General features: G+C 36.8%; 1 protein-coding gene and 1 non-coding gene across 3 annotated transcripts in view; one reads left to right on the plus strand and one right to left on the minus strand.

The window, feature by feature from the left end:
• Window positions 1–25,181, minus strand: part of Zfand3 (zinc finger AN1-type containing 3) — a 328,149-nt gene that overhangs the window by 301,873 nt on the left and 1,095 nt on the right. The window lies entirely within an intron of this gene.
• Trnaa-ugc (transfer RNA alanine (anticodon UGC)) lies at window positions 3,603–3,676 on the plus strand. The gene has a single exon. It is a non-coding gene; the product is annotated as a tRNA-Ala (tRNA).

Raw genomic sequence — 25,181 nt, forward strand, 5'->3', positions numbered from 1 at the left:
AAAATAAAATAAAGATGTTGTGTCCACCGAAAACTAAAAAATAAAAAAAAAATTTTTTAAAAAGGCTATTGATCCCAATCTACTCTCCCTCGGTATTATTATACTTTGGATCTGGAATATTCCCCTAAGGCTCATATGTTGAAAGCCTGGTCCTCAATGGTGGTGTTATTGGGAAGTGGGGCCTAATTGAAGGAGGAGGTCACTGGAGGCATGTCCTTGAAGGTTATATCTTATCCCCAGCCCCTTCCTCTTTCTCTGCTTCCTGGCGACCACAAGGTGAATGGTCATGTTCTATCACATGCTCCCCACCATGATGTTTTATGCTTTATCACAGGAAGCCCCCCAAAAAAGTGGAGCCAAGTGACCATGGACTGAAATCTGTGAAATCATTTGCCAAAATAAATCTTCCTTAAGTTGATTTTCTCAAGTCATCTGGTCACAGTAACAGATGGCTGACGAACACATTCAGAAAAACCTCACCTCTTCCAAAAAGCCACTTCTGACTGGCTCCAAACAGCTTCAACTGAAAGAAAACCATCTTGCTAGCTGGGTGCAGTAGCACATGCCTGTAATCCCAGCTTTCTGACAGCTGAGGAAGGATTGCAAGTTTGAAGGCAGCCTCAGCAATTTCATAAGACTGTGTCTAAAAGTAAAATAAAATATTTTTTAAAAAAATAACAAAATAGGGGCTGGGGATGTGGCTCAAGCGGTAGCGCGCTCTTCTGGCATGCGTGCAGCCCGGGTTCGATCCTCAGTACCACATACCAACAAAGATGTTGTGTCCGCCGAGAACTAAAAAATAAATATTAAAAATTCTCTCTCTCTCTCTTTCTCTTTTAAAAAAAATGTCTTTCTTTTAAAAAAAATAAAAATAAAAAATAACAAAATAGGGGCTGGGGCTGTAGCTCAATGAGAGAGCACTTGCCTCGCACATGTGAGGCATTGGGTTCAATCCTCAGCACCACATAAAAATAAAGACATTGTGTCCATAAAAAATATATATTAAAAAAAGCAGCATAAAATAAAATAAAAAGGGCTGGGGATGCAGCTCAGAGATAAATCACTTGTCTAGCATTCACAAAGCCCAGGGTTTAATCCTCAGTACCCAAAGAGAAGAGAATCTTGCTTCTGATTATGTTTCAATCATCTATGTTTTTATTCTTATCTAGATAAGATACTCCAGGGCTGGAGCAAAATCCCACTGTAGTAGTAAAACTCCTGGGGCTATGTTTAAGATAAATGCAATGTTCTAATGACCCACTGCTTAACCTGTTGACTACAGACAACCTACCCCTTTTATAGATACCTGCCCAGGCAACAGTAGCAGCAGCAGCAAGGGCAGGAGGGGTAGCACAGAGAAAGAAATACAGCAGAGAAAGCACTCACACCTAGGTGAGACTACAAGAAAGTACTGAAGATGGTACCCCTCCATCCCTTACTCTGGACCATCATATGCCCTTTCCCAGAAGACACTTAAACCAAAGTATAAGCCCATCAGCTGCCCTTTAGGACATTTTTTCAGCTATCAACACAACTGTATTTCATCTTACGTAGAGTGAATTTTTAAACGAAATTAAAACACAAACACCAATTATTAAATGAGGCAATTCATCTGCGGAAGACAGGTGTTTGTAAATTACTTACCTCTCCTCTTCCCCAAAGAAAGAGTGATAGGAAAAAGATGAAAGGAAAAACAGAATAGCACAAAGCAATTCCAAAGGAACTGTGTACTATGGCACACTTGTACAACCCAAACTCCCCCATTTCTCCTACCCTCCATATTCACTCCAACTCTTTGGTCATCTGCTGCTCCTACTGACAGGCAATAGAAAAGTGGATCTGAGCCAATTCATCTCTACTTAGAAAGCAATTTAAGTACTTAAATAAGCACTATTGGGTGATATGTCTTAAGACTTCTGTCAACCCTTAAAATTGTTTTTTTTTTATTAACATTTCCCTTATACAGGAAAACACGATGCTGAAGAACCTCTCTTGTCAAAACTAGATGGAAGTTATAAAAGTGCCATACAAACTAGAAGTTTAAAGAAGCTGACAGCTCTCCAAACAGTTCTTTCATCCCTGTCTACAATTGTCTTCAGCATCATATAAAACTACCAGCATGAAGACAGCAAACACAGCCCTCATTTTTTTAAAAAACACATCTCCAAGAATAAACTCAATCACACTGTAAGATAGCCAATTCCCTCTGCAGTTTAAAAGTTTTGCAGCTAGTTATGTCATGACCATGTAAGCAGTTCTATTTCTGCATTTCCTAACTAAAAACTTAACAGAGAAGTGATTTTTATACAAAGCCAGAAAAAAAGGCTAGCAGATAGTAATTTATGAGGCTACAGAGACAAAGAATAGTCTACACATAGGTAAAATAACCAGTTTCTTTCTCCATTCAGTGCTACAGCTACAGGAATATAATGATTCTTCATTTATTCAAAAATGAAAATGATAATAAAATTCCCTGATGTTGACAGGTGATTTTTAATTTCACTGCTGTTCGACAAGTACCTACAGGCTTTACTTGGCCTCAATCTGTCCAGTCTGGAACTGCCAATTAGCAGCACCTCAAAAACAAATCCCAATGTATGGCATTATTTTTAAAAAGTGATTTTCAAAATGCTCAATACTATGAAAAATAAGAACAAAATAAAACCTGGATAGTCAAAGCCAAAAGATGAGCAAAGAAAAGATCATATTTTCCAAACAGATACAATACACATACTCCTCTCTTATATAGAAAGAATATTATAGCAATCTAACCTTCACTGAAATCCTAGCCTTTCTCAATTGAGGTTCCACAGAGAATTAAGCACTAATACCATAAGGCAAAGAGACTGGCAAAGAATTTCTGTAAATATTTCAGGTTTTTTTTAGGTTATCTGGTCTATGTCATAACTACTCAATTTTGCCACTAGAGCACAAAAGCAGTGCTTAATAATAAATAAATGAATGAGCACAACCGTGCTCCAATAAAATTTTATAGACACTCAAATGTGAGTTTCATGCAATTTTCATGGAAACATTTTTTTCAGCATTTGAAAGATATAGTCATTCTCAATTTTAAAAAAAAAGTTCCTAATTCATTTACCACATTTGGCCTTGAGCAGGAGTTTGCTAACCAACTGCCACATTATAGTTGAACTTCCTTCCTAGCCATCTAAATGGTAATAATTAAGACTCCATATAATAGAGAATTGAGAACAATCACTCAAATCATTTTATGTGTCTATAGTGCTCTGATTGTCTAATCTTTCTAGTATAAAACGGCTGAGATTTTATTGGCACGGTTAGTTTGGGCAAATAACTTGATACCAGTTTTTCTTAATAAACCGAGCATTGCAAATTAAATACCTGCTTAATGTATTGCCAGAAATAAAAATGAAAGAATTCAACTGTCACCTTGCAATACATACTGTTTTGTCTTAAAGCAGAACCTTCCTGAATAAAAGTCCACATACTAATTATAGGATTACTTTAGATAACTTACATACCAGATTTGCGTTCCAGCTTCACCTCTAACAAGATAAGTGAGCTTCAGCAAGTTCCATACTCTTTTTATTCCTCTGTTAATATGATTAAATATCTAGGGCTGTGGTTATAGCTCAGTTGGTAGAGTGTTTGCCTTGCATGCACAAGGCCCTAGGTTCAATCCCCAGCAGCACAAACCAACCAACAACCAAAAAAAAAAACAAAATCTATAACCCTCCACAAATAATCAAAAGTATGCAGTTAAACTTATGTGAAAGATTTTATATATTATATAATGCCACAGAAATATCAGTTGACATCATTAGGTATTTGATGGCTTCCCTTATGACTTCATATTATAATTTTTTATTTTTTTATAATATAAATTTCTAAGGTTCAGGTTTAGAATAATGTACCTCTGAGTATAACCCATTCAACACATTTTAAACAACATACAATGTGAGGCATTGAGAGAATAAGATGACTGAGATGGTTTCTGCCGCAGTCTGCCTGGGCACAATCAGGAGCCACTTATCAAAAGAAACTAACTTTATTTTTAGAACCACACAGGCCAAACAAAACAGCTCCTCAGGAAAAACCCTAAGACCCCAACTGCCACCACCGGCTTCCCCCAAGCCTCTCCCCCAAACCACAGCCTCCCCACCTCCCACAATCCTCTTGCTCTTGAGGCCATTGGCTGGGTCACGTGGGCGGAGCCAAAAAAGTCCCCCAATGAGCCGCTCCATGGTCTGAAAGGGCAGGGAAACAGCCCAATGAGCATCACGGCAGAGGAGCCAATCAGCTAGATGTTGCTAGGGCCCTGTGAGCCAATCATCAGCTGGCAGTCTGAAACTTTGCTGGGGCCCCTTTGGCTGTGGCTCTCAACAGGTTTCAACCCTGAGCTTACAATGAACTCAGATGTGTACACATGATAAATCAGTGCTATTCTAGGAACAAGTAAAAGACAACATTCAGTGAAAACCAATATGAGTATCCTGTGGGATCAGAAAACGCTATTCAAGTATTTAGACACGACCTGGATATATAATGGGAAGCATACTGTAATAGAGCAAAGTGCAAGGGAAATATACATATTTTGAGACAAATTTATAAAATTTGAAACAAATTTCAAAAGGAGAGTTTCATTTTTGAAAACTAACCAGAAAAACGAAAACTCTATTTTGAGTTTTTAGATCTCTAAAGCGTAAATATCTATAATAATAAGCTTTACAGCTCATTTTAAGTTCAGAAAGTGGGAAAATTACTATCCATGATGGTTTCAACCTTATTTCATCATTTCCCAAAGCACTTCTCAAACATTCCCCAAGAGGATACGTTTGGAAGGGACTGATAAAGAGAAGGGACAAGTATAGCTTAGCAAGTTTCTCAGTGTCACAGTGTAGATCTTAAATGCACCTCCCACCCCCATGCAGAGGCCCCTGTGTTGAAAACTTGTTTCCTAGAATGGTGTGCCTAGGAGGCTGGAGAACCTTTAAGAGATGGGGTCTAGTTGGAGGTCTTCAGAAGGCCATTTGGTACATAACACTGATGGAGATTGTGGAAATCCACCCACCCCACCCACTGCCTCACTCCTTCCTCTTCCTCTTCCTTTGCTTCCAGACCACAGTATGCAGTTTTTCTCTGCCACATGCCACCACAATTATGTCTTGAAACTTCTGAAAAATATGAGCCAAATAAGGGGATTAAATGTAGTGCCTCATGCATGCCAGGGAAGCACTGTACCAATGAAATACATCCCTATCCTTTTTATTTGAGATAGGGTCTCACTGAAGTGCCCAAGCTGACCTCAAACTTATGATCCTCTTGCCTCAGCTCCCCAAGTAACTGGGATTACAGGCATGCACCACCACTCCCAGGACCTTTACTCTTTAACTTATCATCTCAGGTTTAGAGTAAGAGAAGGCTGACTAACAAATTGAAGTACTATGACCGACAAAGCTAAGTAATAAAAGGCAACAAAAGGATCATACTTGGCTGTCTTGATGACACATGCAACCTGCTTCATTTTCTTGCAGGGCATGGTGGTGCATGCCTGTAATCCCAGTGGCTCAGGAGGCTGAGGCAGGAGGACCACTAGTTCAAAGCCACCCTCAGCAATGTAGCAAAGCTCTAAGCAACTTAACAAGACCCTGTCTCAAATTTTAAAAAGGGAAGGGGGGGGCAGCTGGGATGTGGCTCATTGATTAAGTGCCTCTGCGTTTAACCCCTGGTACCAGAAAAGGAAAAAGAAAAAAAAAGACCATTTTTCCTAAGTGTGGTGTGTGGCAAGGTATATTAAGAGGGCTTCCAAGTCAGTTTTTGAGGACCATAAAAATCATTCTCCATGGTGTCCCTCTCCCCTTGATGCCCTTAACACATCCTCAACATCAAGAAAGTTGGTAGATGAAATAAGAGAGTAACAGCAAGTCAAGTCAGAAAGGTGCAAGGCAACAAAGAAGGATCAACTAATTCCTCCCTTCAATATCTAAGCTTTCATAAATTATTCACATCTCTTAATCTTGCTTCTTCTCATTAGACCAAATCCTTGCTCCTAAGAAACTTCATCAGGAGACAGATTAAAAAAAAAAAGAAAGAAAAAGAAGAAGAAATTCAAAACAACTGTTTATTTATTAACATCAAGGAAAGAACCAAACTGGGGAGTGTAGAAGGAAGCAACATAGTGAAAGGCTTGAAGCTTTGAAAATTATCACAAATTTGTCTTAATGTTGAAGTGACTTCACTGTAGCTAGAAACACTTCCAAGTGCTCTTTCCAACCCTCAGTTTATCAGCACATTTCCTAACCGGATAGAAATAAGGTTCAGTAAGTTTCTATCAAAACGTCAATTATTAGAGTACTATAATCTCAGATTCGTGTTTCTACCTCTACAAAGCCTTAACAGTCCAATTTAGCTTTCATCCCTCACAGAAAATTCAGATACAAAATGAACCAACAAGTCAGAAATAGGTCTACAAAAACTAAATAAACAGAAAAATATAAGCACAGTTTAGCCAATATAGATATAAAACATAAAAAAAACCAAAGACAGACTGGGACTGTGGCTCCGAGGAAGAGCACTCACCCAGCATGCATGAGGCATTGGGTTTGATCTCAGCACCACATAAAACTAACTAAAAAATAAATATTGAAAAAAAAAAGAAAAAGAACCAAAGATCACCAATACTGAATGCAATGATAATAGACACCAACTTGAAAAGCAGAACAGAATATAGAAAAATATGCAAGTTATTTTTAAGGCAATATATGAAAAGTTTAAGAAATGATATTATTGTATTCAGCTTTGGTTAAGACATTTTTATATTAACTTCGGGGATATGTCCAAATTAGTTTTTTGTTTTGTTTTTGTTTTGTTTTGTTTTGTTTTGTTTTGTTTTGTTTTGTTGGCAGTGGGAGGAGAGGTGGAGAAACTGAAAGGATCTACAGGTAGTAGAAAATTTTCAAATGTAAGAAGAAATTCAGAGGGCTGAAATGTTGAAAAGGAAAAGAGGTCTCTTTTACTAAAGATTGTTGGGATATTGAAAGCTTTTAATGAGTTAACACTGAGTAATTGCAAAAACAGTCTCAAGTCACAAAACAAACACTGGTCCCCCAAAAGGAATATAGCAGACCATATAGTTTCCAAAACAAAACTCTTATAGAGGCAGAATTTTACAAAACTGAATCACAAGTGAGAACAGACACTGTTTAAAAAAAAAAAAAAAATCTCAATAGTCAAGGCATATCGGGCTTAAGATCAGGGGCTGGGATACAGCTCAGTGAGTGAAACATTTGCCTAGCATGCTCCTTGCCCTCCTGAGTTTGATCTCCAACAACAACAACAACAAAGTTAAAAGATCAACCCTTAGTAGAGAGCAATACATAATGGATAATGGATGAGATGGTTTTGAACTGGGATATCCATGGGGCCAGGGTATTTCCCAAACTGTATCTGAAACCAAACTGAGGAAACTAGAAAAGGGCAACTAGAATATAAATTTACCTAAGAAAATTACAATCTATCTTCTTAGTCCATTATCTTCATGTCAGGTAAGAATATCTGCAGATATGTGCCTTTTGTATTGTGGCTATTATTATTTTGAAAGCAAATTAGGGTGTCTATAAAGAGAAGACAAAATGGTAGTATAGTTACATAATGATACACTATTTTAAAATACACAATAATTAAAAGAAACAAATTAATACATTCAACAACACTGAAGAATATAAAACATAACCTTGTGTCAAGGAAACCTTACATAAAAGAGTACTTATCGTATAATCTCATTTATATGAACTTTCAAAAGAGGGGAAATTAATCTATGATGAGAGGAAAATGAGAAGAGTGGTTACCTAGGAAGCATGGGTGGGAGAAGAGGTAGAATGGCTAGGAACTGATATAAGAGAACTTTCTGGAATGAAAGAAACATACTATAACAGATTATTCCTAAGATTTCATAAGCAAATTTACTTATGTGGCTTACTATATTTGGGCTGCTGTAATACAACACCTTAGACTGAATAATCTATAAACAATAAAAATTTATTGCTCACAATTCCAGAGGCTAGGAAACCCAAGATCAAGGCACCAGCAGATTCGATGTCTGTTAGAGGGGTTATACAGTACTTACAATCTGAATGTTGGTGTCCCCCACCCAAAATTCAGTTTGGAACCTAATACTCAATGTGATATTGTAAGAGATGGGGTCTTTTAGAGATAATTAAGTTATGAGAACTCTGCCCTTATGAATGAGATTAGTGTCTTTATAAAAAAGAGGCTGGAGAGACTAGGGTTGAGGCTCAGTGGTAGAGCACTTACCTAGCACATGTGAGGCACTGGGTTTAATCCTCAGCACCACATAAAAAAATAAATAAATAAAATAGTTGTATCCATCTACAACTAAAAAACTGAAGGAAAAAAAAAGGGGGCTAGAGGGAATGCATGGTCCCTTCCAACACATTAGGATGAAACAATAAGGTGTCATCTATGAAGAATAAGTCCTCATGAGACATTATATAACAGATTAAAGCAATATAGAGACAAAATATATCTTAAAAAAAATTTAACCAACAGATTCTATGCTTCATTATTATGTAGTGAATCTTTACTTCATTTTTCTAACCAACTGAGTCGTTTTTCACTTGGTTTTTCTAACCAACTGATCTCATATAAATTTAATTACTTAAGTGCCTCCCCAAAAGGCATCTTAGGGGGGAAAATTCTCATTTTCAAAAGCAAAAGAGCAGACTTTTGCTTTCCATACAATTAAAGTGCAATCTCAGAAAATAACACAAGCCTTATGAAGGCAGTTGTATGTGAAGCAGCCAACTGCTCCTGTTTCTGTTGTTTCACTTTGTTGCCCAGTCTGGCCCTCAACTCCTGGGCTCAAACTATCCCTTCTGCTTTAGTATCCTGAGTAAATGGGACTACTAACATGTATGTACTAAGTCAGCTGGTTTTCAAAAAAATTCAAATAAAATTCCTCCTGCCTGTAAAGGCTTCAAAGAGATACATGAGGTATAAATATCAAAGCATATTGAAAAATGACAAAGTTCTAAACAAGCATTATTATTATTATTATTATTATTATTATTATTCCATGATATTCCTTACAATCTCTCAAAACTGTTACAAAAAAAAAAACCTGTTACCAGGGGCTGGGGATGAGCAGTAGTGCACTTGCCTGGCATGTGTGAGGCACTGGGTTAGATTCTCAGCACCACATATAAATAAATAAAATAAAGGTCTATCAACAACTAAAAATTAAAAAGACTAAAAAAATTTTTTAAAAAAACTGTTACCAGACAAATAAGGAGAAAATTATATAAAGAAATTACTACTATAAAGGAATTAAGGCCACTTAAAAGGAGCTTCCCAGTTCAGATGTTTGGTCCATTATGACTAATACTGACTCATTTAGATATTCATGTTGAGTCAAGAATTACTGCTTGCTTCTAATTTACCCAGTACATCTTTTCTGTTTTGCCCCAAGTACCTAAAAGAGGGGATGATGGATACTGTCGAATGTAATGGCTCAGTGGCATCCTTATAGGAGTGCACTAAACACCTCTTGCAAATCCAAGGTTTACAATACTACTAAGCAATTTATAACATCTTGATTCAAGTATTATCAATTAAATTATCTTGACCGTTTCAGAGAGATCCCTAGGAAGATCACTGTCAGCACCTAAAGGCTTGCATTAAACACCTTATTCTGGTTTTGAAAGTAATTTTCTCCCCAATCCCTGTAACTAATCAGCAGATATAGCACAATTTTAAAATGATCTTAACATCATTCATTCACATGGAAACGAGTACCAAACTGAAAAAAACAAGGTCATCTGGAGAATGTCAACACATATGTAAGAATATTTTACAATTGCTCTTTCTCTATCCTTTTTTTTTCTTTTTTCCTTTCTTTTTCAGGAAGGATTGAAGAAGAGGGAAAAGTTTCATTTAGAACCTGAAATTAAAAAAAAAAAAAATTTAAAAAGAAGAAAATAGAAGAACCTGAAATTCTAGTCTCAAAGTTTGCATTCACCACACATCCTGAAGAGAATAAACTAACAAAACAATGGGGAGGCAAAGCATGATCAAAACTTATACCGAGGCTGGGTGCAGTGGGCACGCCTGTAATCCCAGCGGCTCAGGAGGCTGAGACAAGAGGATTGTGAGTTCAAAGCCAGCCTCAGCAACTGTGAGGCACCAAGCAACTCAGACCCTGTCTCTAGATAAAAAATACAAAAAATAGGGCTGGGGATATGGCTCAGTGGTCAGGTCAAGTGCCCTCGAGTTCAATCCATGGTACACCCCCCACAAAAAAAAAAAAAGAACTTATACCAAGACCTTCAATAGTAAGTATTTACTGATTTGTCACAAAGTACTCGGCATCATTACAAACTGTAAGGGATTCAAAAAAAAAAAAAAAAGGTCCCCTACAGTATGGGGACTCTGGAATGACACAAAGCTCTTTTTTCCAAAAATAACTGTATACCAAAAATAAACATTAAAAACATTTAAACACATTTTTTATACACACACAGTGACCTACTTCTCCAAATAGGTCCTACCTTCCAGTTGTCCACTCAGTCATCTATGAAGTCAGAACCCTCTTGAACCAATCACTTGACAAAGCCCCACCTCTGAACACATGAGATGCTGGGGGCCATTCCAGATCCGAACCATAATATATAGCTTAGTGGAAAGAACACAAACTCCGAAGAAAGTCAGTCCTGATAATGATTTGTTGTGTAAAACCTCAGACAACTGACTAAGCCTCAGTTTCCTTGTCTCAATGGAAGAGACCCTGAGTGTGATCCCAGCATCAATAATAATAATAATAATTGTGCAAAGGACTTGAATAGACATTTCTTCAAAGAGGATACACAAATGGCCAAACCAAAGGGCACAGGAAAAATGCTCAAAAGCATTAGCCATCAAGGAAATGCAAATCAAAATATAATGAGGTATCTATACTCTATGAGGATACAATCAAAATGCAATGCTGGCAAAGATGTGGAAAAACTGAAGTCTTTGTGCACTGCTGGTGTAAAAGAGAGTCTGGCTGTTCCTCAAAAAGTTAAACATAAGAGTTATCAACAATTTCCCTCTTAGGTACATATCCAGGAGAATAAAAATAGGTGTTCAATAACTTGCATACAATGTTCATAGCAGTATTATTCATAATGGCCAAAAAGTGGAAACAGGCCAAAATATATCAACTGATAAACAAAATATGATAAATCCACACAATGGAATATTATTTGGCAATAAAAAAAATAAAGTCCTAATACATTCTAAAACATGGAACAACCCTGAAAACATGCTAAGTGAAAGAAGTTAGGCAAAAATGGCATGTTATTATACAATTCCAGGCAGATGAAATGTCCAGACTTGACAACTCCATAGAAACAAAGTAGATTTATGGTTGAAATTCTGAGCTAGAATTAACTTTCTAACCTTTGTAGGTTGAAATATGGCAAGATAACCAGACATGGTAGGGCATGCCTACAATCCCAGTGCCTCAGGAGGCTGAGATAGAAAGATCACAAGTAAAGGCCAGCATCAATACATTGCAGCCCTGGGCTTTCCCATCAGTTCCCATATTATAAAATGGCACAATGTCAAAATAAATTCAACTTCACTCACCTGCCCAGAGATATTCTAAAATAAAAAGATAGCAAGTTGACATATCATACTTATGAAACTATTTAAATGTATCAATACAATTCTAAACAAGTTTAAAATATATTTTTGTGTTCACCATCAATTGTACATTTAACATTAATGTATTTACCATTTACATAATGGTATATAATTATACTTTAATAAGAACCTTCTATAAATTACAATGACTTGTCTTGATTACCCAGTTCAAATGATAGGATGTTTAAAATTCCTTTAAGTCACAATGTAGTAATCATATAGCTAAATAAACTGAAGAATGTTTACAGAAAATAACAGGCAGCAAAATGAGATTTTCAGAATATCTCAAAAATGCTGCGACTTGAACTCAACACCATTTTCTCTAATAATTCTAGTATGTCCTTTATTCTTGTGTCATATTGACACAACTTACATCATGAACAAAACAGAATATCAGTATTAGCTAAAATGTCCTCTCATCTTACCTCTAAATACATATAATTGAGCTTATTTTAAAAGAAAGACATCATTATCTCCCTCATAACGGGCTTTCTATCCCTTCCCAACCTATGTTAGAGAGAATGAAAGAAAATGATAATACAAATGTCTAGTGTGTTCTTAGCAACAAAAATGCAATTCAAAAAGAAATAAAATATAATTGGAAGAACTTCAGAAATAAAACTAAATATTTTCAGGGATGAAAGTCCAAAATAAACGAGAGACATCTTCCTAGAAACACAAAAACTGGGAGAAAAATTTCTCTATATAAAATTAAATAAAATATCAAAACAGATTACAATCTTGTCTACCAGAACATAGAAGACTATAAAGATAGACTTTCTCTTAAAACCTAAGAAGTTCCAGCTTGATTTTCTTCTTTTTTGTTTTAATCTACCCTAAAAAAATCACAAAAATGTATTACTGGAAGAATAATAGAATAGCATGCTTACTCATGCCTCTCTGCTTTTCACAAGCTATTTCCCCTGCCTGGAAAGCCCTTCCTTACCATCTTTTTAAGACTAACTCCTGCTCAACTTTTCATATCCAACTCAATAACCATTCTCCTGAAGAATTCCCCCTGGCCATCCTCCAGTTCCAGTGCAGATAAGAGGTACCATCAGTGTTCTTCTCACACTACCCTTTCAAAGATTTCCCATAGCACCTCCCTGTTTTATCAGTTTATTGATCTGCCTCCCCTTCTAGACTATGTGCAAATCCAGAACCAGGTATCTCACACTTAGCAGACCTTCAGACACAATACAGTGCTTAATAAAGTAACTTCTGGTTACTAAACAAGACTGGCTCTCCTGGAAAATCGCCAAAGGCTGATCAGAACCTTTGTCAACTAACTAGGGGAGATCAGTCTGGAAATCACTATGAATACAAAATGCCCCAATGAGGCAAGATAGTTCTGCATCTATTAATCTGCCATCAATGCTCCTTCATTCAGGGTTGGCAACTAAATCTTTATTTTTTTTTTTAATTTTTAATCTTTAGTTCTCGGCAGACACAACATCTTTGTTTGTATGTGGTGCTGAGGATCGAACCCGGGCCGCACACATGTCAGGCAAGTGCACTACCGCTTGAGCCACATCCCCAGCCCCGGCAACTAAATCTTTAATGTAATGACCACAGCCAGACATTGTGGCAAAGGTTTGACAGCCATTAGAGTTCACCAAAACTCAAAGTAATGCTAAGACATTCTTGTTCAAAGATAAAGGGGCGGGGCTAGGGCTGTAACCCAGTGGCAGAGTGCTTGCCTACCATGCAAGAGGCACTGGGTTCCATCCTCAGCACCACATAAAAATAAAGGTACTGTGACCAACTACAACTAAAATAAATACATGAATAAAGGGCAGAACTATGCAAATCAGTATGAAGGTTCCTCTTTAAAAGACTAGGCATGGACCCACCATATGACCCCACTATACTACTCCTCAGTATTTATCATAAAGAATTAAAGTCATCATACTATACGATACATGGTTATAGCAACACAATTCACAATAGCCCTACTATGGAACCAGCCTAAGTGTCCACCAACAGATGAATGAAAAAAGAAACTGTGGTATATATACAAGAGTTGTTTTGTTTGTTTGTTTGTTTGGGGTTTTTTTGTTTTAGTTCTTGATGGACGACCTTTATTTGTTTATATGTGGTGCTGAGAATAAAATCCAGTGCCTCACACATGATAGGCAAGCGCTCTACCACTGAGCCACAACCCCAGCCCACTTTTATGTTTATTCAAACATAAAAGAAAATGAAACTATGTCATTTGCAAGAAAATAGATGGAAATAAAGACCATTATGTTAAGCAAAATAAGCCAAATTCAGAACGCCAAGGGGTCAAATGTTTTTTTTCTCATGTGGACATTAGAGAGGAAAAAGGAGAAGAAATGGGGGGGGGGGGCGTGCGCTGGGATCTAACAAAAATCAAAGGCAGATTAGTAGAAGAAAGGGACTGGGGAGGGAGAGGAGAGGAGTTGGGGAGTAACATTGGTCAAGTTATATTATACCACTGTGCATACATGAATATGTAAGAACAAATCCCATCATTATGTACAACTATAATGCACCAATAAAAAAATGTGAAAAGAAAAAAAAAAGAAGGTAACAACTACTCTGTCAATTGAAGAAAAAAAGAATTAAGGGGCAGAGAGGTAAACCCAAGTCTTTTGATTCCAACCCACATCTCTGATTCCAAAACACAAACCTAGGGGATGGGGTTGTGGCTCAGTTGTACAGCACTTGCCTTGCATATGTGAGGCACTGGGATTCTCAGCACCTCCGCATATAAATAAATGAATAAAATAAAGGTCTGTCAACAATTAAAAAGTTAAAAAAAAAAAAAAAACCTAGCCACTGAGCTCATCTAGTTTTCTAGACATAAAAAGATAGGCATTCCCTTCATCTTTGGAAAAATGTTGAAGTAGCTTGGGTTTGATGAGAGGGGTCTTTTATTAGCTTCTCAGTCAATAAGAAAGGTCCTTTACCTCAGGAAGCACAACTACTAAATTCTTTAAAATTTAATACAACTTCCCCCATATGTATTTACTGTAAAATCTTTTAAAAAGAAAAGGCTTGTATGAGTTGTTTTTTCCAAGAACAGCAAAATAAAGTAGATAATAAGTGAGACTAAAAGAAGAAAAATCAATCCCAAGGAAGGGAAGTAGTTTTGGCGCAACATCAATGAAGGAAAAAGAAGGTAGGTTGAGTCTCCATGTACAAAGACACACCACAAGCCAGGTGTAGTGGCACACACCTGTAATCCCAGCGGCTTGAAAGACTGAGGCAGGAGGATCAATTCAACGCCAGTCTCAGCAACTTAGCAAGGTAATTAGCAACTGTCTCTAATAAAATATTTTAAAAGGGCTGGGGGATGTGGTAGTTAAGCACCCCTGGGTTCAATCCCCAGTGCCAAAAAAAAAAAAAAGACACACTACAAAAACACTATCCCTTAACAGATACCTCTGGGCTTGACAGAAGAAAAAGCCTATGGGTTTCTAACAAATGAAATATCAATTTTGCTGAAAGCTACTGTTATGTCTGTTAAACTTTAGCATTCAATTTAGACCACAGCTCTCATCCTGTGATCTTCAGTACTTCCCTATAAGACCCCCAAGGGACTCATAGCCTGCATTTCAGGATAGAAATGTTTCTTTAATCCCACCCACCACCACCTATTCACATTAGTTTCTGCAGCCATTGGAGATATGACCACCTTGTAGAAGATGGTGACCATAAAGTATTTTCATTTCTGATTACCACCACTCTATTTCCCTCCACATATCCCCATTCTCATCCTCCTTAAATTTCAGTGTCTCCCTTGACCACCTTCTGTGTTCTTATCCTTTCAACTCACGTCCAAATCTGATATGCCCTGTACATTTCTGTCCAATTACATTTCTGCACCTAAGGTTTAAACACAAAACCAATAATATACATTCTTCCAGTCCCTAACTCCAAACAAAAACACATCTAATGTAATTATCTGATTTATTTCCAATGAAAATCATTCAGGTAAATCTAGGGGGCCTTCTAATGTCACATGAGAATATCTAATCCTAGACAGTTTAAATCCAAGGGTAAGGGCTGGGGATGTGGCTCAAGCGGTAGCATGCTCGCCTGGCATGCGTGCGGCCCGGGTTCGATCCTCAGCACCACATACAAAGATGTTGTGTCCACCGAAAACTGAAAAATAAATATTAAAATATTCTCTCTCTCTCTCTCTCTCTCTCTCTCTCTCTCTCTCTCTCAAAAAAAAAAAAAAAAGATTATTTTAAATCCAACGGTAAGAAAATGCAGTCTACAGGGACATATACTTGCACAGATTAGAATTTATAGTGGTTATCATTTTCTAAATTATTCTTTACTAGTATTAACATACACTTCAGCATACACTGTACAATGCTCCACATTGTATCTGTCATCAGCAAAGACTTTAACTCTTAAGTCATGGCAACTGTTCCTTGATTAGACCTAATATGCAATAAAGAAAAAAAATCAGCCTTACAAATAAAATACATAGTTAAAATACATCTTGGAAGTGCTATAGCACCATAGGGGCAAAGAGAGTTAATTAACAGTGAAAAAAATGACCCATGGAAGCAGAGAATACAGGCCTCAGAAATTGCCTTAACTTGTTCCCTAAAATAAAAAAATAATAATTTTTTTTAAAGTTGCCATTTACAACCAGTTTTGTGGATCAACATAAAAGAGCACTCCTCTCCATTTAAAGGTGAAGAGCACATCTTGTGTGATATTAAAAAGGAAAGAGAAAATACACAAAACTGTATATAGTGGTCATACACACATAAAAGATTTTGTATATACAGACAAAGTTTCATATACAAACACACCAAGATTTGAAAAACCTGGTTTTCTGGACTTCAATGGCAACTGAAGAAGGCATAGAAATCATAAGTCAAGAAACAACTCAACACTGAAATATACCACACCTTCTCCTACCTCCAGTTTATTTTTTGTTATTTCTTGCTGGTTAATAGTTTAAGAATAACTATTTTATGTGTTTCATTCATTAATACTTCCAGGAAATAATTTTGCCAGCACACGTAACCACAAAGTGTACCACCGAAAGTGTTGAAATATAAAAATGCTGACATGAAATAGAAAAGAGCTTTGAAAGCACAGATGTGACAGCAAAGTTCTCTACCCACTCTATGTTCCCCTGCCTCTACTCTTCCAGTTAGATATCATAAACTACAGAAAGCTCCTTGAACCATGTTCAGAAATGCTACCTAGGCAAGCTTGTAAGACGAAAGAAATGCTTCCCCAAGAACCTGACTGCAGGAAAAGTGCTCACGATACTCTCAAATGGTCAAAATTTAAGAAATATAGCTAAGAACAATTTGGAGTATTTGGAAATATGGCTAAGAGAGATTATATATATAAATACACTTCAACTTACCAGTGTGTAAGAGTTTAAGTGTATAAGACACCAACAACTTACTGTTACTCTGTACCACTCCATTTCAGAAAAATGAGGGGGGGGGGAACACTCCCCAGAAGTTCCTAAGCACATCACTAACCTCACTCTTTGCCAGGTCATTATTTAAGCAGCAATAGGGTTACATAGAGCCTAACCATAACCTAGAAACACAAAACACAGCATTATCGTTCCACTGCCCTCCCCCCACCTAAGGCCAGAGCGGTAGCAAACAGCATCAATGATCTCTCCTAGGATATTCTTCTGCCCTAATTCAAATTCAAGCATGCCTATGATCAGGACATCTGTACAGCTGAGGGAGCAGATATAGTTAGCTGCTATCATCCTTCCTCCAGTTAACAGATGTAGCCACAACTCCAGGTGCTGGACATTTGTAACTGACCCCTGGCCTCACAGATAACATTTCATTCATTCTGTGACATTTCCTCAGCCCAGTCTACCACAGATCAATTTGGTTTTGCTCACTACTGCTGAGTATTATTATACACTCCACCTTCCTTGGTATCTAGGGTCTTGAATTTACTAGAAAATCCAAAGCATTTATCCCTCATCACATATACAAAGCTGCTAGATAAGCTTTACATTTGTAGGCTGGGGATATAGCTCAGTGATAGAGGTTTTACATATATATATGAGGCCCTAAATTCAATCCTCAGCTTTTACATTTGTGAAAACAAGGATTATTCTCTACAAATCACAGACCTATCAAAAAAAAAAAAGGCGAGTCTCTTCAAAATTCTAAAAAAAAAAAAAAATTCTATTAGGTCAACATCCCTGTATAGGCTTCATATGTTGCCACTTTAATAACACTAAGAAAAGGGCTGGGGATGTGGCTCAAGCGGTAGCGCGCTCGCCTGGCATGCGTGCGGCCAGGGTTCGATCCTCAGCACCACATACAAACAAAGATGTTGTGTCCGCCGAAAACTGAAAAATAAATATTAATAAATAAATAAATAAATAAATAAAATAATGTTAAGGAAAGAGCCGGGGTGGGACTGTAGCTCAGTGATAGAGCACCTGCTTGCATGTGGGTTCGATCCTCAGCACCACCTAAAAATAAATAAAGAAAGATATTGTACTAAAAAATTTTTTTAAAAAAAGAAGAAGAAAATAGCCGACTGACACAAGGATTAACATGAGGAAAAAAAAATGTTCAAATTATGCACTAACTTGTCCTGAAATTTTAATTCCTATAACTGATCAAAGGAGCACTTTCCAATAATCTGGATTAACAGCACTGCTTCTCCCAGTGGAAATAAAATATACTGGAATAGACACAATACTCTCATTTTTAGAATATTTTTTTTAAAAATGGGGGCTGGGATTGTGGATCAGCGCTTGCCCAGCATGGGCAAGGCCCTAGATTCAATCCTCAGCACCACCAAAAAATAAGTAAAATAAAAGTATTGTGTCCAACTCCAATTAAAAAAATATTTTTTTAAAATGATGTGAAAGATTCACAAGAAAATAGGCTGGAATATTCTGGCTACCTAATAAGTCAACATTCTAGAACAGCACTGTCAGAACTCTCTGGGAGGATGAAAATATTCTATATCTGTGTTCACCAATAGGGTAGCCACTAGTTATTAAGTTACTGAGTAATGAAAATGTAGCTAGTATAATTGAGGAACTGGATTTTTTATATTAAATATAATCTGAATTGAAATTGCTAGCTGTAGATTGTGGCTACCATACTAGACAGTACATTTCTAGAATACCATCTTAGAGTCTGGTTATTAAATACTTTTAAATAAAGTCCCTTAACCTCCCTTCCAAATGTAACACACACATCAAAATTTCTTTCTTGTATCTAAATATTTTATTCAGCAATGTAACCTTATATATATATAATCTCCTGCACAGAGTAGGATCACTGGTCCTTCAAAGCCTATAGTAGAACTAAGCAGTACCAATGTCATTCACAGTTAAAATGAAGGCCCTTTTTGCAAATCACTCTGATACCAAGGCCCACTACATTCAACAAGGCAGAATCTGGATAATTTTTTTTAAGTTTTCTTTAAAATAACAAAAGTGGTAGGTCATGACTAATCACTTGGTTCATGTAGCTTTGCTGAACTACCAATTTTAACCTTTCTTCAAGAAAAGAATCTGTGGGGAAGTAGAGACGTAGAACTCTGTTTATTAGGCTTGGCTTCCAGTTTAAGGCACACAAACCCTACCCTGACACCAAGTAACAGAAAAAAATTAATCTTGATCTGATTATTGTAGGATTTCAAAACACCATATCACTTTACATGGACACATGCTACTTATAACTTAATAAAATTCCAAATTGAATTAGTTATCACCCTCTTAGTACTTTGCTCTGAGTAAATAATATGTATACACTGTTCATAGTTGAGATTTTAAAAAAAAAAGAACTTCATTCATTTCAAAAGATTCTTAGTCCTGATTCTCCCATTAAGGAAAAGAGTTAATTTGTAAGAAACCAATGTTTTTTCTTGTTGTTGTTGTTTGTTTTTTTAATTTTTTATTTTTTAGTTGTAGTTGGACACAATATCTCCATCTTATTTATTTTTATGTGGTGCTGAGGATCAAACCCAGGGCCTTCCACGCCCTAGGCAAGTGCTCTGCCACTAAGCCACAACCCCAGCCCAAAAAACCAATGTTAATGTTAATACCACTAAGGATTATGAAGAATTTTTTTTTTTACTTAAAACTTGCCAGTATGACTTAAAATACTGAATTCTCTTTTTTCAGGGGATGGGTAAATAGAAGAAAAAGAGTAAATGGGGAAAGAAGATAAGAACCATTTGTCCATACGTTAACTGAATCTGATGCTTAAAACAACTGCCTCAAACCAAAAGAAACAAAGTCCACGTTCACTTTTTTTTTTTCAATTATCTCCCTGTGCTTCCTCATATCAAAGAGGCAAAATCACATTTTCTGAATATCCCAAATGGGATAAGTAGATAAATGTGCTGACAGTGAACACTTAATTTAAATCATGGTGTATCTTTATATACACAATATTCAAAGATGCAAAGAAGACCTGCACAAACAAGCTGTTTTGTTTTGAAGGGACTGTTTAAAGGAGTTTAATAATCAAGGGCTAATTAATGGCATTACTGGCATGAACATTATGCTGATTACCTAGTGATTCATGCTATGTTCACATGAACTTGAAATCCCAGGTTAAGCTAGCTGAAATGTGGCAACATGCTCCAATTGGGAGACTGGAATTAAAGAAACTAAAGGAATATGAGGGCCACACATTGCTAGGAGTCAAGAACACTATACAGATCCACACAGTAACAGATATGATATATAGACTAATTAATGTGCTCAGAGAAAAAGAAAAAATACATGTGAATCAAATATATCAAAAATATATATTAATTCTATTTAAACTAGTCAATATTGTATGACTGCCAAAAATCAAGTGGAATAAAATAAATCGTGTTTTCAATCAACTCTATACTAGTAACCACTTCAGGAATGAAATTTATTTTGTGATATTACTCCCTTTTATCCCCATCTCTGCCTATCCTCATCTTCACTTAAAATGTATCTATATTAAGCTGATCTAGATTGTACACAAAACTCAATAGAATTGATCACAAAAATGAAATCCTAATAAAATGTTTCCCTAAAGAAAATGCACTCATGTAATATTTGTTTTATGATACTAGAAAATCTTTTAATCTTCAAAACCATGAATAGTTTACATAGTAAACCCCACATTTAAATACTCCATTATTCCCCTAAATACTCCATTATTCCCCTAAATACCAATAAAAACATTTATGTCTACTATATTATAAGCCTATTTATGAAACATACAGAACTTCTCAAGGTTTCCACATTTTTTCATCCTGCTGGATTGTTTGGGTTGGCCATGATGGCTCATGCCTGTAATCCTAGGGAAGCTAAGACAGGAGTATCACAAGTTGGAGGCCTACCTCAGCAACTTAACCAAGCTGTAGGTAACTTAGCAAGACTAGTCTCAAAATAAAAGATGAGGGCTAGTGTTATAGCTTAGTGGCAGAATGTTTGCCTGGCACATGTGAGGCACTGGATTTGAGCCTCAGCATGACGTATAAATATATAAAAATAAAATAAAGGTATTGTGTCCATCTACAACTAAATGTTTTTAAAAATTAAAAATAAATAATTTAAAAAGGGCTGGAGCTGTAGTTCCATGGTAAAGTGCACCTAGGCTGAATGGGGGTGGGAGTTGGGGGGTTATCCCTGCAATTGTGAAAGCAAAATATCAATAATAGTAACTGGGGTTTTATACTAATAAGTAAAATCAGGGGTAAAATATTTCCTAATTACCCTATAATATTATCCTTTTTTTTTAATTTTTATTTTTAGTTACCGGCGGACACAACATCTTTGTTTGTATGTGGTGCTGAGGATCGAACCCAGGCCGCACGCATGCCAGGCGAGCGGGCACATCCCCAGCCCCATAATATTATTCTATGATACATATATTCTTATTCTCTTACTCCTCTTCTTCCTGTTTTTTCTATAACACTCTAGGTCTATTCTTTGAACAACTTTTGAAAATATTTAGGAAAAATCTTTGTGCTTCAGTATATTTTAAATGTCTAAACATTTTTAAGACTGGGGATGTAGCTCAGTGGTAGCATACTTGCCTGGCCCTAGGTTCAGTCTCCAGTACAGAAAAAATATAAACAATTTTAACTGCAGATTCAACTACTACTACTTATATCTAAATAGTTTTAAAGTGCTTTCATGTATGTGCATATTTCAACTAAAAAATGAACAACTATTTCACTTCAAATATGACAATTATCAAAACACAAATTTTTTGCCTGATTATTAAATGCCTAAAATAAGCCCAGAAATCTCTTATTTTACTAAAAAGTTTAAATTCATATTACAGGAAACAAATCAGTTCAATCCTAAAAAAAATTGTATATGTTATATAAATAACTTTTAACTTTCATAACAGGGTAATCTTCAACAATTTCCAAGGCAGCAAATTTTCCCAGTGGGGCAATGGTCTGTCCATAAAATAACCTAATTACCTATATGCAATTATACAATATAAGCCAGGAGGTAGAGAAAAGTGTTCTAAGCATTAACACATTTGAATTATATGCTCCTCCTGGCATTCTCCTCTCTATTGTGTTCCCACAAGAAAGATCTCCAAGCTCTCCTATTTACCAAGCCCCACTGACTGGTGTCCTGAATGGACAACGCTGGGCAGCAAATCCTGCAGCCTGAGTCACTGGACAGAGCAGCAATCCTAAAGGAACCGCCTTTACTCAACTGGTGCCAGAATATTCTGCCGAGAGGCTATTCTGCAAAGGCCTACAGGTTTTTCTAAAGCTAGCTGACTTTAAAGACCTACAGGTTCCAGAGTGCTATGCTGCAAAAACAATTTTTAGATTACATAATTGCCTTCATCTTCATGAAGTGAAAAGGCAACAAAGATACCTCCCTGAATGACTGTACCATCTACTTCTATTCTTCCCCACTATTACACCTCTCAAGCCACCACCACAGTTAATTTGATTTCTCCTGACAGGTGTTCTGGATCTCCAGACCTGGCAACACCCCACAAATATACACACACACCCAATCACAAAGAAAGTCAACCAATAACCTTTCAAATTGAAGGTATCACGTCAGTTCCTGCTCAAAGTTCTTTATTGGCTCCCCACAGTGCTCAGGATAAAAGTCCAAAGTCCTCAGCAATACCCCTTGGAGGCCTGTTATCACCAATTCCTCTCACCTCCTGGTCTTCATCTCCAGCTGATCATCCTTCACATCTACCAACTGACCCATTCTGTTCCTAAAATATGTAGCGTGTTCTGTCCCCCACCACCACCACCACCCCTCTCTCTCATTCTGGCCTTCACCTATACCACACCTTCCTGCCTGAAAGAAAGACTACCATTTCCATTCTCTCCTCCTTTTATCCTTCCTATAGGATTAGACTAAAATGTCACTTCCTCCAGGTTACATTTCTCTACTTCCACCCCAGCTAGGGTAGGTGCCCCTCACATGGGCACCCTTGTCAATGTATTGCAACTGTCAGTTAATTTCTCTATGCCTTCTGTTCCAGAGGATAGGGCCAGTATCCCCCTGTCCACCAGTATATCAGAGGCACTCAAAACATTTGGTGACTATACCCTTATTTAATGAACATAATCATGAATGTGGCCAATTAACAAACAGAAAATATGTTCAAAATTAATTATGACATGATGGAAAGGAGGCAACAGCTTTGTTATCTTTTGGTATAAAATATAAACTACAGAGGTGTTTACAAAAACCCTTAGAAACTGTTAAAACACTCTAGAAATAATACTTTTCACAATAAAAGTATTAGCTTTGTGATCACTACTCCTGTTAATCCAACTAAAGTTTATTCAAAAGTGCCAGATTAAAAGTAGCAAAAAAGGAACACTGATTGATTTTTTTAAGTATTACACTAGTATAACTTTTCCTGTCTGCTACTACCAAACTCTCTTGACCTTACTCAGAACTCTGCTGGCTAAAGGTAAAAAGCTATCCCATTTCCTTAGTTTCTAAGCCTTGATACAAGTCTTTTAACAAGGATTCCAATCATAACAGTCCCAATGACTTAAATATGTTGCCAGGAAATAGAACTCTGATACATCCTGGGCATTACAGTAGTTACTATAGACATTTATTTACTTTAAGCCACTGTATCTAATAATGAACTACAATCTGAGGGTATTGATACCAGATTTTTCCAAGGCAGTGACTGATGTCATAAATGTGAAGGTACTAGCACTCTAAAGAATTCACCAGCTCCACCCTATGCTCTGTGTGAAGGGACAACTTATCTATACTCTTTAAGACTAGGAATAAAGAGATAATGGCTCCTACCTCAGTCTCTTGCAAGAATTAGATTGTCCATGAAAACACTTCACAGACAACCCAAAAATTATTTTTAAATCACAATGAAAAAAATAAATAAACTTTTCACATATTCAAGATTTTTGGCAATCCCATAACTTCTTTATGATTAATGTCCTTCCACTGGAAAATTTTTGAATAAGAAAGATAAGAAAACTAGGACCTATTTTATCATAACTTTTGTATTTGACAAATTCCACTGGAATCTATATTAAGATCCACTTTCTGGGCTAGGGATGTTAGTTCAGTAGCAGAGTGTTTGCCCAGTATGTATCAGGGTCTGGATCCAATCTTCAATACCATAAAAAAAAAAAAAAAAACTTTTTAATATTTTTCTGCACTCCTAAAATCAAATTCTTAAATTCTTTTAAAACCATTCCTAAAGTATGGAAAACAGCAAAAAGAAAATCTTTCAATACTTTTTCCCAAGATGTCCTCACCAGAAACAAATCACTTCCTTCCTGTTTCTATTTTATCTCCAAATATACAGAATCTTAAAGGGGGGAGGGGCTTTTTTTTCAATCACAAAAGTTGGCCTTCAAAGTCTCCAGTTTCCTTACTTCAGAATGTGGTATGATGAAGGCACCTGTTAAATGAAACCCAAGTATTCCAAGGACAATTCAAACTGCCGGGTAAGGGAGGGGGTTGACTTCCTATCTCATATTGTTTCTGTTCTAACACAAGATGGCCAAGTAATAATACATCCCCTGCCCTCTCTGAACATTTTTATCATTTTTTCCTTAAATGGGGAAAGACGAATTTGAGAGCCAACTGAGGAAATTGGCTCTCACATTCCCCAAGCCAGGTGACTTGAGGTTTTGTTGGTTTCTTGGTTGTTTTGTGTGTTTTGTTTTTGAGACTTTGGGGTTTTAGGACACGGAAATTTTACAGACCTTCTGAAACGTGTTTTAAATAAAGGTGAGACCTCAATAATCTTCTAACTTTACCCCAGCCTGGGTCTGGAGTCCAATGTTACAAATGAGTGACATGTGAACAGCTTCCTAAAAGCAAATGGGGCACTGGGATATAATTTAGGAAGTGATGATGCAAGTCTCTGGGGAACAGGGAGGAGGGGAGGTGAAAAAGTCAGAGGAAATACCCTCCTGGTGCCTGGGCACCAACTCATAGCAAAGCGGGGGAGGGCGAGCTGGCCTCGACATGCCAAGGGAAGGGAGCACCCTGCTCCACCTGGGGGTGCCAACGCCGCCCC

Source organism: Ictidomys tridecemlineatus, chromosome 8, assembly GCF_052094955.1.
Source record: "Ictidomys tridecemlineatus isolate mIctTri1 chromosome 8, mIctTri1.hap1, whole genome shotgun sequence".
Taxonomy (NCBI): domain Eukaryota; kingdom Metazoa; phylum Chordata; class Mammalia; order Rodentia; family Sciuridae; genus Ictidomys; species Ictidomys tridecemlineatus.